The sequence below is a fragment of the Acipenser ruthenus genome, chromosome 22 (genome assembly GCF_902713425.1).
Source record: "Acipenser ruthenus chromosome 22, fAciRut3.2 maternal haplotype, whole genome shotgun sequence".
Classification (NCBI taxonomy): domain Eukaryota; kingdom Metazoa; phylum Chordata; class Actinopteri; order Acipenseriformes; family Acipenseridae; genus Acipenser; species Acipenser ruthenus.
In genome coordinates, this window is record NC_081210.1 from 7425200 (window position 1) to 7441252 (window position 16053).

Sequence of the window (16053 nt, forward strand, 5' to 3'; positions counted from 1 at the left end):
ACAGCAAAATACATGAAGCCCTCCTTGACAAGGAGCCAGCAGCAGCTGATCACATTGCTGACTGCTTGACTGCATCTGAAGTGCATAAAAAAAACACATTTGCCTCCAGTATTCCTTTAGAGATGAAACATGTTTTAAGAAGTGGGAAAATGGGGGGGGGGGGGGGGGGGGGTTAGGCATATATTGTAGATCAGTTTATCATTCTACTGTAATATGACACACACAGATTACGAGGTGTAATGTAGAGGAGCAAAGGCACACGAATGTCACAATACTAAATATATTTCACAATAAGCAGATGCATTTCATGATACAATGTGCAGATAATGTGAAGACTAAATGATTAAATGAGATATGATGGAACATTTATTATCAAATCAAATTGCATTTTTCCTTATTCAAGAACCAAAAGTAGCTGTAAGGTGCATCCCACTATATATTGAATGAATTATCACAATTCACTGATGTCCAATAAAATTAGTCCACCCCTATTTGGCATTGGTGCAAAAAATAACATATGTTCAGTGTACTACAGCCAGGAAACTGATACAGCTTTGGTTTAATGGACTTGGTTTCATCTCTAAATAAATGATTGTGAGTTTGGAGTTATAAATTAAAGAAATCACCAAAACAGGTCAAAAGCACTTGGGTTCCACTAATATTAAGACCAAAGGTTAACTGAGCATTATTGAATTGTTGAGGTTTTTCCGAGTTAGGTTGTGCTCATCGCATGCATTGAGTAAATTAGTCCCCCCGATATTGATTTTGTTTGTGTCCTCAGCAAAATCCTGGAGTTGTAAAATCAGGGCAAGTCTTTCACAGCAGACAAAGACAGTCATCAGAAGAAAGGAATTCAATTTGCAGCACTACTCAAGTATTAGGAAGCCTTTGTTTAATTGCACCTCAGTTTCTGTAGTCTAGTGAGCTGGGACTATGCTGAGATCACTGCAGTTTTACTTCTTGTCATCATGCTTACTATGTTTAGGCTGGCGATACACAAGCAATTATACTGTCCATTACAGTTGAAAACAAAACAAAAAAATGACAAATGAAATAGATCAGGAACTAAACCTCAAGTAATGTAGAGAACCAAGCAGAATTTGAATTTATTAAACATATTAATATTTCAGAGTGACAGATTCACATTTTCTATGCCCTCCTTAATTTTTTTTTATAAATGTGCCAACACCACCACCACCTTATGTAAGAATGGTAAACGTATTCATACCAGCAGCGTTAGCAACAGACAACAATATTAGCAACAAGCACTTCAAGCAAAGCTTATTCAATGACATGCTTGCTAACCAAAGATCTATGCAATTCTCTCAATGGTGGCATTTGGACAGGCATGTGATAAGGACTAGATTTGCTTTAGATTCACACTGACTGACCCACATACAGTATTCAAGGCTTCTAACCGACAGACTGACAGTACCCTTTTCTGTAAGCGGGTAAACCTTATTTGAATAGAGTTATGTTGGAGAAGACAACATTATTTAAAACTACCACCCCCTTTGACAATATTTGATCTAATTTCCAAACAATAGCCCATTTTCTTTACATAAAACCAAATTAGGGGTTGTGGTGAGTAGAGAGACGGTGCAGTAAACAAATACATTAGCCTTTCACTTTGAAGCCAGTGTTCAATCCCATCTCAGGTTAAAAATAAAATGGTGGTTACAAATTTGACAGCATTAAACAAATGACATCAATATCTTAGAAAGGATAAAGAAACAATAAACCGTCACCAATACAAACAATTACCAGCTCTCAAAAAACTGTTTAATTCATTCGTTCAATCCTATTGCTTGGTAAGTGACAACTTAATCCGGAAGCATTTAAGATCAGGTATGCATCAGTAACCTTGAAAAACTCTGCATTAATACTGCAACACTATCAGGCAAAAAATATATATTTATGACAAATTACCAGATTAACGGAACATCGCTTTGCATCTGATCAAATAATGAAAAGAAAAATACATAAAACCCTTAAAACCAGTTCCCCATCCAGGGACGGGCAACACACCAAGTATTGTACATGTCAATCTATGTATTAGTTTGTGGTTTAAAATGAGGGATGGAGGCACTGGAAATAGACAATCCCAGGGTTAAAGGGATTCATATTTAAAAGTAAACAAGCATGTGAAAAGCCATATCTGGGTCACCAGGAGAACGAACAGCCTGATGTTTAAATGTACTATGGTTAAAATGCTAAAGGTTCATACCACAGCTGTTCTAGGGATGAGCAGGGTTTAGCAATATATAATGCAGCAAATGTGGCACAGAGAACTTCTATTATTTACATTGTAGTGTGCAATATACTCAGGGCGTTATGGTACTGTAGATCCAAATGTCTATTGACATGGAGAATGACTTATAGGACAACACAATGGACAAATATTACAGGCCACATCTATCCCTTCACTGACGCCAGTGAGGCAGTGCGAGTGCACCTGGGATTTAGACACTAAAGACAGAAGATCTACCATTAAACCAAAGACGACTTCACTAGCTGATCAACCCCGTTGTAGACATATTCTAGAACCGGGTCTCCCTGCAACGCCCCCTTTTTACAGCAGAACTGGTAATCAAACGTACATATGAACCTTTGAAATCTGCTACTCTATACCAAGAACTGTAATTCAATTTACAAATGCAACCCAAGCTCACATTACCCTGTATATATCAGCTTGCACTCAAATCTCTTCTGCCATTCCATCTCATCACTTGAAAAGGCTAAACTGTCATATTTGCAGATACAGTCTGCAACAGTCACTTTTCATGAGAAGGCTTGAAATGTCAAGGGTCTGTGTCACATTGAATCTGTTTCATAAAGTAAAACAAAATACTGAGGGAGGGAGGTGGTGTTCGTGAAGGGAGTTATAAATATACATTTGTAACAGTTTATTTTCTTCATTTTTTTCTGTACTATACGATACAGATAGAATAGAAAAAATATATAAATATATACAGTACACCCTCGCTATAACGCCCTCCATTATAACGAACCTGGTCCCTAGACCCCCCAAAAAAAACAAACACAAACGCAACCATGAAGCAAAGCAAAATTGAGAATCTGATGAACTTTTCATGTTGGGTTGATTTTGAATAAAAGCTCAGTTTGGGATTCTTGCATGCTGGATTAAGATTTGGTGCACTTTGAAACGATTCATGCAAGATTGATTTAGAATAAAAGTTTAGCATCAATTCTGGATTTTTGCTTTTTGTACTGGGTTTTAATACTTTAACGAATAGGATAAAGCAAAAGCAGAATATTGCATACATGAGACGAACATGTACATGTAATTCTCATCTCATTAATTTACTCCAACAGTTTATCATTCATTTTGATTGTCCTTTCGCTATAACGAACCCCTTGATATAACCAACAAAAGGCTTAGACCCCAATAGGTTCGTACACACACACACAGACAAACACACACACACACACACACACACATACACACACACACAGAGCAGTCTCCGCGTATAGGAATACCTCGAAAGAGAACACCCTTGTGGTGAAACAGATTTTTCCCATTGTATATGTTCCGGCAAAAGGAACAGGAGCTTTGCTTAAAAGAACACTTTCTTCTTTTTTCTTTTTTTTTTTAATTTAGTAGTTGCCAACTGATTTTTACCCCATTTTTCTCCCAATTTGAAATGGCCAATTGCATTATTTTATAAAAGAACACCTTCTTGGCACAGATAGCAATTCGTTCACAACAGATACAGTACTGTTTAGTAACCTGATAACTCAGCAGTGTGGAATACTGGTTAGGGCTCTGGACTCTTGACCGGAGGGTCGTGGGTTCAATCCCAGGTGGGGGACACTGCTGCTGTACCCTTGAGCAAGGTACTTTACCTAGATTGCTCCAGTAAAAACCCAACTGTATAAAATGGGTAATTGTATGTAAAAATAATGTGATATCTTGTAACAATTGTAAGTCGTCTTGGATAAGGGCGTCTACTAAGAAATAAATAATCATTATTATTAATTATCATCAAACTTAAATTAAAAGTTTAATTTAAGTTTCTTAACATACACTTGCCTATTGCTTTTCTTTTACTTATTCAGTTCACTTCATATATTGATGCACGTGCGTCATGACAAGTAATACATATTTATTGATTGAGTCATTTTGTGTCTGGTGGCTAAGAGAACACTTCGACTATAAAAACACTTTGCTTGCTTCCCGAGGGGTGTTCTCGTATGTATGTATGTATGTATGTATATATATAAAGGGCTTTTTTTCTAATCCTTATACAGAACCATACTGACAGGAGGATGACAATATAGAAAAATGTTGCTGGGTTGCCAGACTTACTGTATATACTTTAAAAGGCAATGCATGAGAAAAAAATAAACAGTGTTAATTCTTTCCTACTTCAACATTAACCAACTCAATGATTTGCAATGTCCTGATAAGACCTAAACACTTCTATTTACATTGACCTCGAACCTAGCAGTTCAATGTTGAAAATGTGATTTCCTAAAGGGATCTGAATTTCATGCACAATTCCTGTTTTTTTTCCCCTGTTTTTTTAACAATGCTGACCTTGGATGTTGAGCATTTGCTCCACGGTTACGTCCTGCAGCTTGCGTTTGTGCAGCTCGGCTCGGATACAGACGGCGTACGGAGTCACCACTCCAATGCTGTTCTCATCAAGCTTGCCCCAGGCTACTGGCCACTTCTTATGGAGTTCTTCTATCTGCTCAGTTATTTCCAGCACCTGAATCAAAGCAACACCAATGTACTTTATATTGTATGGTATCAATGAATTGCAACTGAACTATAGTTTAGAAATCCAATTTCCAAGTATTTCATAAGCCTGTGCTACAGATCACTGAAAGGAACAAATAAATTCCTTTGGTCAGGTCTCCTGCATAAAGAACACGAGCCAGCGTCAGTACTCCTGGTTCGTTACCAGACCCTATTCCCTGCGATAGCCAGTGCTTAATCATGACAGGAGGTACAGGTGTAAGAGAGCCATTCTCACCTCTGCAAAGTTGTAGTAGCTGTAGCAGCTTTTGTCCATTCCCCACACAGCAAAGAATGAGAGTGTAAAGAAGTCTTTGTGGGCCGGCTGTTTACTAGCTGCTCTCAGATCTCCTCTGTAGAACAGCTCAGAGGCAAGACTGGTGAATCAGAAAGACAATATATTCAGACATAAAAACACTTGTAATCAGGGGGCTCCCGAGTGGCACATCCAGGAAACGCACTTACGTGCTGGATGCGCCCTATAGTCTGGACGTCGCGAATTTGAGTCCAGGCTATTCCTTTGCCGACCGAGGACAGGAGCTCTCAGGGGGCAGCGCTCAATTGGCCGAGCGCCGCCCGGGGGGAGGGAGGGCTAGGTCGGCCAGGGGGTCCTCGGCTCACCACGCACCAGCGACCCTTGTAGTCTGGCCGGGCGCCTGCGGGCTTGCCTGTAAGCTGCCCGAGAGCTGCGTTGTCCTCCGACGCTGTAGCTCTTGAGTGGCTGCATGGTGAGTCTGCAGTGTGAAAAAAGCGGTCGGCTGACAGCACACGCTTCGGAGGACGAGTCAGCGCAGGGGTGGTAGCGGTGAGCTGAGCATAATAAAATAATTGGCCATTCCAAATTGGGAGAAAATAATAAAAATAATTGGCAACGACTAAATTTATAAAAAAAAATCTGCCACACACAGACACACACACGACAGCCTTTTAAAGGAGTGATCCACATGCAGTACACAACATACTAAAATTAACTTTATCCAGCGATAGTGAAGCAATTACTTTGAACGTGTGGCTAAACGTTTACTTTAAATAGTTTGGAAAGTAGACAAAACTGAAGTTTAAATGCTGTAGTTTTTATGCCACAATATCACTGATGTGGATGGGATCTAGCCAGCTGTAAATATACCTCTCATGCCAAACCCCTTTCTGTCACCATGCCAGGGAATCTGCTGCACCCAAACATGTCTACATGAATTTGTGTATAACAACAACAACAACAACATTTGGACTTGTGGGTTTTGCAGTTGAAAGATACAGAATGCTATTCTGAAAGAAAAAAAAAGAGGGGAAATGGGTACATCAGGCATAGTATTTTGTTCCGAAACAATTTTTCTTGTACTGCCGCCCGAGCCTGGCCAGCCGTTTCAGTATCTAACACTTTGTATACTACGTGTCTAAAATGCTGCTGGAAACAGATAGTAATCGACTGTTATAGGCTAAATAACATGGTTCCATTCTGTTGGGACAATACCCATTACTATAAATCCCAAAGTGCTGTTTCTTAACCAATGTGTCACCAAGATAAAGGTGGAGTAGGTCAAAATGCCAAAAATACATAAATAAATTCTGAGCAACCAATGAACCATAAAATTGTTAATTCACACAGCGACTTAAGCCCTCCCCCACCCCCGGGCGGCGCTCAGCCAATTGTGCGCCGCCCCCTGGGAGCACCAGTCCATGGTCGGCAGTGGAACAGCCTGGACTCGAACCGGCGACATCCAGGCCATAGGGCGCATCCTGCACTCCACTCGGAGCGCCTTTACCGGATGCGCCACTCAGAAGCCCCTCAAATTCATTGTTTTTTAAAAAAAAATCTGGTACTTTGTTTTATGCCAACATTTTTAAAAAGGGCTGAAAAAATAAATACAAATAAAATAGGACATTGGGTGCTAATATTTAAGCATCAACTAAGTAGATTTATAAAATGCTATACATTTATATTTTTTTACAAACATTATCCACAGAGCTAATTATATTAGAAGCTAGAAAGATACAGAAACAATAAAGGGTTAACATTTAGGGGAGAGGGGGCGGGCTTGATTCAGAACATTAATTCCACAGTGAAGGACAGTCATCAGTTGCAGAAATTGATCTGCTAGCTGTTATGGTGGGGGGGGGGGGGGGGGGGGAAACATGCAGTGTGTTCAGGGTGAGTGGAGGACACAGAACTAGGTGGTTTGTACTGCAGAATAACCCATTTATAAACAGCATCTATGGTACCTTTAGAAGGATCATGTGCAACATCAATCCAAGCTTTTTTCTGTTCACAGTAAATCACAAACCTTACAGGGCGGCCGGTGCTGTTAATCTCTCTGATCCGAGACCAGGACCGGGTCCAGACTTGGCTAACCACCGCCCAGTCCATGAGGAACACTGCAGTTCTAATCAAACCTCAGCCGTCACACACTAAGCCCTTACCTGAACAGGGTCTCCTGCCAGCACGACCCGCGTGGATTCATCAGCCAGTGCTAAAGACAGAACTGACTCACACTCGGTGGCGTAAGAAGCTTCATCCAGCAAGACACGTGTGAAATAACCTGCAGAATTTACAAGCAAACCACAAAGCGTTTTAACCGCTCGCACATTTCATAAGGCACATCACCGACACATTTCTTGTTTATGCCTTTGAATTATTATGCTTCTCAGTAAATAGAGATGTGCAATTGAACACACTGTCTATTTTCATACAGCACCCACTGCCAACACATACTGCAACAGCAGTTAGAGTTTTGAATCCAAGCATCGCCAGCCAACTATTGTATATCATTACCTCAACACAGAATTTGTATTGGCAACAACATGTTTTATTTTGATTTGTGCGTCGCAAAGTTGTTTTGTTGCTTTTGTTGCTGCAGCTCCCAGATTCACTGCCAGGTTATAAACCCAACATCAAGACAGCAAAGTACAGTACACAAAAAAGCAAGACTTAAGTGCCCTGAACCACAGGTCCTCTGTCTGATGGATTAATTCACAATGGCTGTCTGAGTCGTAAGAGAGGATACAGGTGAAGAGCGTCTTCTGAATCTAATCGATGTTGGACCGAGCATTACAGTAATTTAAGGGAGTGGATAACTTAATTGGTTCAAATCAAGAAGAGTAAAAAATAGCAGAACCCATGTCACCAGTCAGAGCTTTTTTAAAGACTTAATTAAGTTTGTTTGTTTCTGAATTACAAGAAAAAAATCAATGGAAAGCAAATAGAGCTTGAATACATATTCGATTTAATTTCCTTCTCAGCAATAGAGCAAATGGAAAGAGATACTATTTCATCATGCTGTCACGAACATGAAAACCATAGCAGGGGGTCCAACCAGCTGCAAAGAATGAAAACATGCCAAATACGGTACTCTCATACTGCGTTTCTCCTTAACCCTTTGAAAACTGTACAACTCCTACTGCATGACATAGATTGCTCAAAGAATACAAAACTCAGGTGTCTCTTAAGGTAAATCGATCTGGACATTTGAAACCAACAGCGATCTTGAATGTCACTGCACTGTCAAGAATGATGTTTTAATTACATTGTGACCCACTTAGACTGGATTATAATATAGTACTGTAGTTCTGCTATGCCATAATAATAATAATAATAATAATAATAATAATAATAATAATAATAATAATAATAATAATAATCTCAACATCAACTCAATTCCTTTCCACAGGTTTCATTGGTTCAAGTTTTTTCAATGAAACGGTTTGAATTTTAATGCGACAAGGTCCGTTGCCCCCAATCACACTGATTAATGACACTGTAAATTTGACTTGATTGCAGGAGGCTTGAGTCTGGTGCCAGAAATTGAAGAGGTATTGGCATGTGATCTGCACTGCCACCTAGTGTTTTTACTAAAAACTACATAGCTCCTGAAAGTTATATTGAGAATAGAGTGTTGAAATGTTCCAGGGTTTATAGTTGAACCTTACATTTAATAAAACTTGAAATAAATAAACATTTTTTTTTTCTCTTTGTGTTTGTGTGGCCTCTGGTGGCTGAAACATGAAACGTGTGAGAAAAAAGGCTATCTGAAATAAATGCGACCAATACTGAAATATTAAAATCTATTTGGTTGCTGAACAAAAAACAGCACCATTTGATTTAATTCCGAACCCAACCAAATTTACTTTGTGCACTTGTTTTTTGCTTAATCTAGAGGAACATGCATTACATTTTTTTTTAAAGTCTACAATACTGTATAGCACAATAACTTATACCGACACTCCACTGAAGGATGGAAACACCAAAAGAAACACACCCACACACTGTCTTTATTACCTACCAAGGCCAAGGCCAAGCTGGGTGAGGTGTTTGGACAGACTGATGGTCGTCACTTACACACGGCTCTTCACAACGTCCTCTTTGCTCGGCAGTAAGAAGACCGCGCGATTGCGAGTGATCAGACTGAATCGCTGCACCACTGGCGGTACAGACTTCACCGGCTTATTCTTGTGTTAGATTCTGGAAGAGATTTTAAATTCCCTGAGAAAACTTTGGACACGCAGACTGGATATTCATTTTAAAAATCAATAATTAAGTAACTATTTTATTTTTAGTTGCTGTTGCATAATCAAAGTGTTTTATTTACTGCAGATTATATTAATTACGGACAAACAATATGGGGGAGACAAACACCTTCTCATCATGGACTAATGTAATAAAAGCAACAACATCTCATAATATAAAATAACACAAAGAACCCACAAACTGTTTTTGGCATGTGATCTATATTCGCACCCAGTGTTGCAAATAAAAACTACATGGTCCACTGAATGTTATAACAGATTATGCTGAAATGCATCCAACTCAAGGTGACACTCTTACCCCTATGAGCAGTATAACAGCCTTCAGGAGAGCAAAATGAATTGTGATGTAAACTGAAGAACTAACAGAGTGAACATAAACAATATTGGACAGAATAGTTTTGTTTTTACCTCAAGAGCCAGCCTTCTGGAAGCTCAGGACCATCATGGAAGTTCAGATGATCTTTTATGAAGACGTCAAAAGCAGATTCTGAGTCCGTACACAGGAGAATCCTACGAAAAGAACATCTAACAGTTAAAAAGTAATACTACCCTGTAAGAAATAAAAACTAAACGCTGTGAAAAATGGATTCCAAATGAATGTACACTTAAATTATACTTTCTTTGTTCTATTATTTATTTATGTTACTTTAATTTTTTTCTTTCTTTCACATTGCACCCCAAAGCCTTTCCTTTGATGGGTAATATAAATTCGGTAGCTTGTTTTTGTTGATCCCTCAGGATTCTGTTTAAAGACCTTTCATAGTTGCTTCAGTAACCAGTGTGAAGGTCTTCCCAGTGCCTGATGGTCCTGTGATTATTAAAGGGGGCATTGTCAGGGACAGTGGAGCAGAGATCAGACAAGCACAAAATTTAATATTTCCCAGACAGCAAAGACAAAAAATATCCACCTGTGCAACAGTGGGCATCGCTGCAGTATGTACTGAATTGTTAAACCCTATCAACAAATAACGGGAGGCAAAAAGACAATGGAATGCTATAGGTCACATCATCCCAAAGAAATGAGGTATTGTTGAATTAATGTCGTCCCATTACAGTCATCATTTTTAATCCTCTTCCAAAATGGTCTCCTGTTGCTACCTGCCTATAACTGGATAATTAGATGAATGAAATCGGCTGTTTTGTCAGGTCACCCTTGTTCAAAGAGATCTGCCTCGGTTTACTCTTTTTATAGCTAAATACAGTAAATACTGCTATAAATCAGAACTGATGCAGGCTTTATCATCTAATTGACTTGTACATGGATGCTGTGTGTTGCAGAAGAGTTTAAATAAGTTGATGCTTCTCAGCATGGGGCTTTCAAACAACACAGTCAAGCACTTTTGAGACAACAAAAACACATCTTGTAAAATGTCCTACTTGGAAAACATACCAACATTACAAAGGTAGGTATTTAACACAGTAAAATTATAATACCCTAACTGGGCTTAAAATAGTACAAAACACACACAGGCATCCACATCTTGAAAATATTAAGAAAGGAATTACTAACCAAAGTTAGGAATACAGCTCTTATCCCCATAATCATAAATAAAATAAAACGTACTATTTCACAGAGCTTGATAATTATACCCAGTCCTGGGTTTCAGAACTTCCCTTTGGTATACTGCAATGGCCAAATGCAAGGCGAACTATCAGGTCCATGGTAACCTGAACTTACCACAGCATGAAAAAGTCACACGTCTCTGCTGACTAATATGAGTTGCTCACACATTATAGGGGGGTGGGGGACAATCTATTCATCACGAAACTCTTAGCTCCTAAAGATTTAAACAGTATATCCCATATGTTACTAACCAGCAGGTCCTTGTCTGGTTGCAGTTTCAGGTCCTCACAGCACTCTTTTGTGAGTCGCAGCAGCAGGTGTTCTTGGCTGCGGTCCTCCAGCAGGGCTTCGTACACTTTCTCCTTGCTGTCGGGGCAGGGCAGGGCCCCTTCCTTCGGCCCACGGGCATCAGCAGCACGCTTATCACCGTGTCCATCACCAGCCTGCCCGGTGATCACAGTGCCACTCAGATTCAAGATAGCAAAGAGCTGCCCGTTCAGGAGCTGCCTGGCACTGCCAGCGTGACCCGCACCGACGAGGCACTCACAATGTGCAAACTGGCTTGGATATTAAACCTGTAGCAGAAAGAAGCAGAAAGGGATTGGAATTACTCTACGGGCAGCAGTGTGGAGTAGTGGTTAGGGCTCTGGACTCTTGACCGGAGGGTTATGGGTTCAATCCCCGGTGGGGACACTGCTGCTGTACCCTTGAGCAAGGTACTTTACCTAGATTGCTCCAGTAAAAAACCAACTGTATAAATGGGTAATTGTATGTAAAAATAATGTGATATCTTGTAAGTCGCCCTGGATAAGGGCGTCTGCTAAGAAATAAATTATTATTATTATTATTATTATTATTATGGATTTGCTAAAAATGAAAGAATAAAAAAAATGTTAAAAAAAACGGTTATGATAATCTTCAATTTTTTATGTTTATAGATCTCTATATATTCAAATTTATATGTGTGCGATGTGATTTGAGCCATTGTATGATGCCTATGCATAGCAGGAAAACAAAAATCATACATACACATGTAAAAATAATCATATTTAAAATAGCACATTACTAAGTCTGAACATGGCGTTTAGTACCATCACATAGTCTCCGTTACTGAAACGGTTCAAACGTGTCACAGAGAAGTACACACTTGCTGACTTCCTTGCTCTGTGCGTTCTCCTCTATGTACAACAGGTCGTGGAAGCGGGAGTAGTAGTTGTGTATGTTGAGGGATTTGTCAAGCACGCACCGTGTGAACAGCTGGCCTGCAGCGGCGGGGATCTCGTAGTTCAGCAGCAGGGACTGGTCGTGGTGCGAGAGCTCCCGTGGCTGGAACTCCACCACAGCGATGTGCTTGCAGGTTGGGTCCCATCGCTGGGACAGCAGGAGAGACTGCTGCTGCCGGTGAAATATCACTTCTACGTCTATAAGGAAGGAACACTTTTATTTTATCCAAATACAAACACAAATACAAACACAAAGCAGAACTTTTGGCACTCTTATAAAATCACATTACCAGTCAATACTAACTGTTTTTTTCCCCAACAAGAAAACTACTTAGCAAGTAGCAAACTAAACTGCATTTCAGTAGAGTAGAGAAAGGCCTCACCTTCATCCGAGGATACAGCTGCAGAAACGGTCTGCATCAACACCGGCTCAGTCACGAAGTCAAACACCACAGTTTGCTGGAAGTTCCCGAAGATCTCCGTGCAGAAGCGCAAGGTGACCTGGTAGACATGCTCTTTAATGCGGTTCTGGCCGCTCAAGTCCTGGCTCCGCTCCTGGCACTGGTCCGAGATGGAGTAGGGGTACAGGCTGTCGGAGCAGCCTGCTGCCACAGACGAGATGCTGAAGTGAGAGCGGTGCAGGTCGCTGAGCAGGGCCTCTCAAAAGAGTCTTTTAAAAACACAATAAACTCATACAATTTGCAGTTAACAGATGACAAATTAATCAAATTGATAAAAATAAACAAATCAAAGAGAGTCTCTCCACTATAATTACAACCGAGTAATATTAGTTGAACTTACGTTGCAGTTTAATAGCAGCATCCAGCTGAGGGTGCACTTTTTACCCTTTACAACCTGATTGAGCTCAGGTACACAGTCCACTGTCACACCGTCCACACTTCCAATCCAGTATTACTCACAATATAATATGGAGCATCTCCCATGCATAGTCATGAGTTGCTCTGGGAGAACATTTAAAGTCCTGCTTTAAATCTCAGCAGATAGTCAGACTCCCAAATTATCCTAGGTTTATTAACAAAAACATGCTCCATTCTTATTACAAATTATAGAAATACAGTAGATGTGGGTTGCTTGCTGGAAAGACCCAGTACACAGTACACCCGCCCTTCGCGAGGTGTCTGTGTGGCTCACCACTTTGTCAGGGCTGGGGTTGCTGATCCACTTCCCAATTAGGTTTTTCCCATCAATTAGGTTTTTCTCCCACAGTGCTGCAGCTCCTCCCTGGTCTGCTGGTCCTGCAACCTGTGGTAAACATGACGCTCCTGCCACTCCACCAGCTCACTGTGAGAGAGACACAGGACACCATAGCGGCACAAGTCGTACTGCAGAAACCTGACCAACAGAGACGGGCAGGGTCAAGTGACCACACTGAACTGAATAACACAGAACAAACATTTGGCAATAGGTAGGAACACCATTGTGATTACCGTATATGTTATGGAGAAATGTATATGCAAATCAGATGGCGTACAGGGATTGTTCATGCAAAATGTTGCCTCATAGAGTACACTTGCAAGGGTTCAGTAAAAAACTTCATATCCCTGAAAATAATGCAGCTAGCAAACTGTGATGTTGGGGTGGATAGTATGACAAGCCCTGATCATTGTGACACATTCTAAGAATCTGAAACAATGTAAAAGGCTCCGTGCCTACCTGCAGCATATCGTATATTCATCTATTCCTAAAACTCCTCGAGGTGGGGGTCTGTACTTCCACTGATGATCAATTAGAATACCTTTATTGCAAAGAAAAAAGGGGGACGAAACTTACTAACAACTACATTTTAGGAGAATCTCTCCCAAATGGGACCCAATCTAAATGTTATTACAGCATGTAAAACAGGATTTCTCCAAAGAAAATCAGTGATCAGTTATTGCATTCCACACATTTTTATATGAAATGTTACCTACAATAAAAACATCTTGTTCTCAAACAATACAAGAACAAAAATCAGGTTTCAACTCCCAACAAAAATGAAATCAGAAAGCATTGATGCATGCAAAAAACTAAAAACAGAATCAAACCTTGATTCCCAGGTTCTGGTGAAACTCTAGCAGCATTACTTGATACCTGAAGATAAGAATAAAGTAATTAACAAGCGAGCTCAAGCCACACACCGAGCCAAATATAATCCAAACCAAACAGGATTCATCCATGACAATGGAGACTACAAGCATTTGTTTTCTACCATTAATTATCATCAGTAATGTTTTGACCGCTTCATTTGTCATTGCTTAGTTCACAATTTCAATCTTGGGAGGTTTTTCAAGTGAAGATAATGTATTAACCCATCAAGTGCCATTGTTCTCATTTGAGGACAGGCTACTTTGTAATTATTTGGAGCATTGTTAACTGGCATCTGCCTGTTATATTAATTTTCCCTTTAACTAACTCTGATTTTGTTAACCGCAAACGTTAAGTCTAAATGTAATGCATCAAACTGCATAAATACAGCTTGTGTTCTGATTTTGTCAAAGAAGAAATTATTAGGTACTTAATGGGTTGATCAGTGGAGGCAGTAAAAACAGTGCTGAGATTGATGTGTGTCAGGCTCTAACATCTCTCGAAGAGGAGGGTTCCAGAGGTTTGGGGAATAAAAAGCCGAAATCACTGCCACTCTGGGACTGGAGCCAGACTGCAGGGACTTACAGAGAACAGAATCTGGGCAGCTAGTGTATGAGGACTGGACAAAATAATCGAAACAACTGTGATATGCCTCATATCTTTTCATGTCCCATCCCTCACATGTTTCATTGATTTGCTCGACAGCATCGTAATATATGGATGCTGCATCTGCCTGCTGAAATTCAGTATGACACTTGTTTTTTCTGTTATGAAAGGACATTTTATCATGCAGATCAGGTGGTCAACAGCTTAATGCAGGCGTCTCCAACACCGATCCTGGAGAGCTACAGAGTTCTGGTTTTCATTTCAAGAGAGCTCTCAGTTGCTTAATTGAACCAATTATTGGCTTAATTAGTCCATCTGTTCCAGGTCTTTAGCCATTGACAATGTAGACACCTATAAAACCTGCTGGATTGGGGCCATATCTATATATTTCAGTTAATTCTGTTCTTCACTGTAGCAAAACATTACAGGTTTACACTTCGGAGTTGATGATCTTGTATTCAAAGTTATGGATAAGGTTACCAGCTGAATGAGACCGGAGATCCTGTAGAGCGATGCCTGAAGCCGGACAGCCTCATCTGAAGGGGTGGAGGTGGGGCATGCCGAGCTGCTGGGCGACGCAGCCACTGCCTCATCACAGCAGTGCAGGGCTAGCTGGTATTCCTGGCGACACAGATGCTCATATGCCTGGGCACACAATTCTTCAGGCCTTTGCTCACCCATATTTTAGGACTAGCACAGACACAACAGGAATTAATCAGGGGACCACAGGACAAACCAAGACAGAGCAGGGATTAAAATAAGCCTCCCATTGCACCACTGTCCGAGCCATTCCAGGTATGTATAGGTACAGAGGTAGCAAGCTTGGAATGGCCCACATCGCAATGCAACAGGAGTCTTATTTCTATCACTGCAGTCCATCCTATCAATACTAAACGCATACATTTGACTCTGATGGACACTGAAGCATTACTATGTGTGCACACACACACACAAACACAAAAATTATATATATATATATATATATATATATATATATATATATATATATATATATATATATATATATATATATACACACACACCCACCATTTGGTCAAATAATAGTTAAGAAAAAGGTTACTGCAAATACCATGTTAAAACAAAATATTAGAAAACCACAAACTAGGAAGATCATGTTTTCTTCCCCAATAACAAACAAGCTCAAAATGTTGTTTAGTAGTTCCCACAGTTTTCTGGCTACAGGGGTAGTTAACAATAGTGCATTCACTATGGTGCCCATTCTTCCATGTTAACAGCAGTCAATGTTCTTCAATTTGTAGTCCTAAGCA

The 16053-nt window shown here is 40.1% G+C and overlaps 1 pseudogene; it reads right to left on the reverse strand.

Moving 5' to 3' along the window:
- LOC117431794 (probable helicase with zinc finger domain) overlaps positions 1-15445 on the reverse strand; it is a 23652-nt pseudogene extending 8207 nt beyond the window's left edge.
- Positions 15446-16053: the final 608 nt, after the last annotated feature.